This window comes from Melanerpes formicivorus, unplaced genomic scaffold (genome assembly GCF_026170545.1).
Source record: "Melanerpes formicivorus ecotype bairdi unplaced genomic scaffold, bMelFor1.0.p_v2 SCAF_53, whole genome shotgun sequence".
Lineage (NCBI taxonomy): Eukaryota > Metazoa > Chordata > Aves > Piciformes > Picidae > Melanerpes > Melanerpes formicivorus.
This window is the reverse complement of record NW_027142405.1, coordinates 2,039,795-2,043,716: the sequence shown is the minus strand read 5'-3', so window position 1 is coordinate 2,043,716 and position 3,922 is coordinate 2,039,795. Positions and strand designations below refer to the sequence as shown.

General features: G+C 45.7%; 1 long non-coding RNA gene across 1 annotated transcript; it reads right to left on the bottom strand.

Moving 5' to 3' along the window:
• Window positions 1-1,123: 1,123 nt before the first annotated feature.
• On the bottom strand, window positions 1,124-3,122 carry LOC137452396 (uncharacterized). The gene is made up of 3 exons (XR_010990068.1): window positions 3,051-3,122; window positions 2,159-2,269; window positions 1,124-1,239 (listed from the first exon to the last, which is right to left on the bottom strand). It is a non-coding gene; the product is annotated as an uncharacterized lncRNA (long non-coding RNA).
• Between the last annotated feature and the right edge of the window lie 800 nt (window positions 3,123-3,922).

Genomic DNA, 3,922 nt, shown 5'->3' with positions numbered 1-3,922 from the left:
AGGGGCAGGATTTAGTGGTGACTTGGCAATGCTGGGTTAACAGTTGGACTTGATTATAAAGGTCTCTTCCAACCAAAATGATCCTGTGATTCTATGATCAAGAGGGCACTCGTCAGCCATGATTCTCATCATTTTTCCTTTTATTTCCATTTTTTTTTATTCTTGTCTTTTGGGAAGTAAACTTCATGACACACTGCATGAAGTATTTTGCCTCCCTCACCCACCTTCCATGCAACAAACCCAAGATGTTCTACTTGCATCCACAAAAGGCTGGGGCAAGGGTGCAGGGAGGCAGCCAGGGAAATCCAGTCGATAAAACATTTGAGCCATTTCAGAGAGCTGATAACATTCACCATCTGCAGCTGCAAGCTGGAACAACTGCTCAGGCTCTTGCAAGAGTGTACAAGACATCAGGACCCTTGGGATAGCCAGGCAAGCAGAGGAGTGAGCATGGTTTGACAGCAGAAGGAAGTAGGATGGCCGTCAGCTTCCTTCCAACACCTGCCACATGACCAAGGTGTTGCTGGCAAGAGAAGGTCTGGGGAGAGCAGCTCAGTGGCAGTGCATGCTGTGGGTACATCAGACCTACAGAAATACAAAGAGGGTCTTTTTTTTGATGCTTTGGTAGTGGGTAGATATGGCACTAATGCATGCTGGGCAGCACAGGGCATGCAGATCGTCTGTAAATGTCAATGCAGGGAAACTCCTAGTCATGGGATACTGTGGGCACAAGGAGTTGGCATGAGTTCAAAAGGCAACCCAGGAAATCTAGGACAAAGACATGCATGGAGGGCTAATAGCTATGATGACGTCAGTTCTTGGTCAGACAGTCTCTGAGTCACAAATCACTGGGAAATAGACAAAAGCTGTGGATGAGTGACACGATTTGCCTTCCAAGTCCTCCTGCTGCATCCTTGCTAGCTGAGCTGGGTGGACCACTGCTCTCAGTAAAGAAGGAGGAAGTGGGGAGTACCATTTTCCCAGTCTCTTCTTGTTCCAGACAGGTGTCTTACACCCTGGGGGCCCTGGGAAGCAGGGGACCTCTTCTGCCAGCATGAGATGGGGAGAGCTGGCCCCTGCACACATGTTCCTGCTGCACAGTGCTGCCAGTTCCCCGGGGATGGACAGGGATATGGCTCCCAGGACCCTGCAGCCTGCTGGCAGGAGGATAATGTGGATGTGTAACACTAATGACTGGCTGGGGCAATTTATTGAAGCTCTTTTGTGGCAGCTCATGCCCTGTGAAGACAAAAGAGACATTCAAGACATTAGATCACCAAATTCAGGGCCTGACCCAAACTTTGAAATAAAGCTTCATCCGAGAAAGAAAAGCAAGGGAATGACACAACTCCCTGTGTGTGCCCACGTGTGTGATCCAGGCGACCTCCCTTCACTTCACCAGCTCTCACAGGACATCTCACTGCACAGCAGGATTAGGTACATTTGCAGGCTTCAGGCCTCACATCAGCCACTGGGATGTTTTATGAAGCAGAGTCAGACAAATCCAAGACGCAGCCCTGGGCTGCTAGCATGGTCCCTCCCCCACTGACACAATGCTGGCAGGCTGAACAGAGAGGCCAGGGATGGAAAGGACCATGGAGAATAGGCCTGCCAGACAGCTTTCTGTTGAGTAACTTGCTGAGCACATTTACCACTGCAGCGTTTGGAAAGAGCCCATGTGGCACATATAGACTGTGCTAGAGATGTATAGAGCAATTTTCTGACCTAGCAGCAGGCACAGTGCCAGTGCTTTTATATATATTTCTTATTTCTTTTAAAGTTGGCTACTTATTTACTTGCCTGTCCCATTTTGGGGCAGGATCTTCTGAATAGTCATTTGCAGTAATTCTGAAAGGCAGGAAACTGCTTGTTCCCACACTGGAGACTGACCATGACATCACACCAACAACTGATAGGAAACACTCCCTGCAGACGTCCCAACAGCTCCACCTCACCAGCACACACACACCAGCCCACCCAGCGCTCATCGGGACAAGGAGCCTCCCTCAACACACGCCCACCAAAGCTCAGACAAAAGTTACTTGGCAGCATTTCATACAGATGAGCATTTTCTATACTGCAGAGGCTGAGGGAGCTGGGATTGTTTAGCCTGGAGAAGAGGAGGCTCAGGGGTGACCTCATTGCTCTCTACAACTACCTGAAAGGATGGATGTGGCACTTGGTGCCATGGTCTAGTCCTGAGGTCTGTGGTGATAGATTGGACTCGATGATCCTCGAGGTCTCTTCCAACCTTGGCTAGACTGTGATACTGTGATACAGTGATAGAAGAAAGTGAGCTGTAGCCCAGGAATGTCAACAGCATAAGCAAAAGCTCCCTTTGCTCTTCCTGCCCACAAGGAAAAAGGCACAGAGATAGCAAACATCATTTATTGATCAGTCTGTGCTGAAAGACCCTGTATGCCCCCCATGAGAAGCACAGGAGCAGAGGCAGCTTCTTAGGCTTCTTAGGTAGCAGCTGTTTGCATCATTAAAAATACCCCTGGCAACCATGGCCATCTTAGCAAGTGATACTGAGGATTTAACTGAAAAGGATACCATAAATATTCTGCTTTTGTCGGTCTAGATGACACCTCAGCCAGGCCTAAGGCATATTGATGGAGAAACTGCTACCACCTTGCTCTGCATCTAGTGAGTTTAGTTGCTGGACTGGCAAAAGTATCACAGGGAAATATTTGTTTAAACGCTAAAGAATCCCCAGAAAACAATTATCTAACATCTGCTGAGCTGCTGGCAGCTTGATTTATCTCACTATGTAGAAAACTGTATATTTAAGAAAATGCATTCATTTAGAGCTGGTGTGTGACAATGTTAGAACTGAGGGCTTCAAGCAGCAAACTTTTGTTACAAAGGACGACATCTAATGGTTTTTTTTTTGTTTTTAATGATGCAGGGTAGTTTCTCTGCAGCCCTTTCCCTAGCTGTGCTGGAAGGCTGCTCCTCAACATAAGCCTTGCTCTGGTAATGATGGGAGTTAACATGTCTTTTTTTCACTAGAGATGTAAAGGAATCAAGCTTCAGACTCACATCACCTTATCTTCTGTGGTGTCTTCCACACGGATTTCTGTCAGCTCTGGGGCATGCCTTCACCTCTGGAAAGTAAACTGAAAGTAAGAATTGGGGGGTTAGTTATGTAAGTCATTTCTAGGGTTTTCATCTCCTTTTCTCCTCACATCTGCCAGACAGAAATTATCACACTAATCCCAAAACAGCAAATCACCTCTGAGTCCTGGGAAAGTCTCTATAGCTAAGAAGCAGTTAGGATTTTACTTCAGAGAGTGAAACTGTAGATTACTAAAATTTGCATACTTTATATTCATAGTAAGTGAGCCTGGACCTAATAGGCAGTTAGTGCTTGCTACTGCTTGAGTCCAGTAGCCAGAATCTGGCCATAAATATTGCAGCTATCCCAGAAATTTTGCTGTACCAGCAGCTTTTATCTTCACCTAAAGTTTTGGAAAAAACAGTCATCTTGCAGTTCTGCCCCCCTTAACTACACTTCCATTACATTTTCCCCCATATAAATATATTGTAATCATCTGTGAATTATAATGAAGGATTATGTATCCAGTCCATCTGTATTATACCATGTATATATGAAGTAGTTCTATTTACATGCTACACATAACTATAGGTTTGTTTAGAAACGTAGCATACAGATGTACTGCACCATTTTGATGCAGTAGTTGTGAGTACACTGAACTGCAGCTCTAAAAATGAGGGGAATATCAATCCATTGTATGATGTGTCATCACTTATTTTTTCCTCTTTGCCCAATAACTCAGTGTCAGAAAGGCATCCTCAGCTGCTACTGTGAATTCACAAAGTTCCTGCTGTACAAACACAGACCTCACTTTACATTTGCTCATGCCTTGAACACTTGTTTAGTAGGCAAGGGCCATGC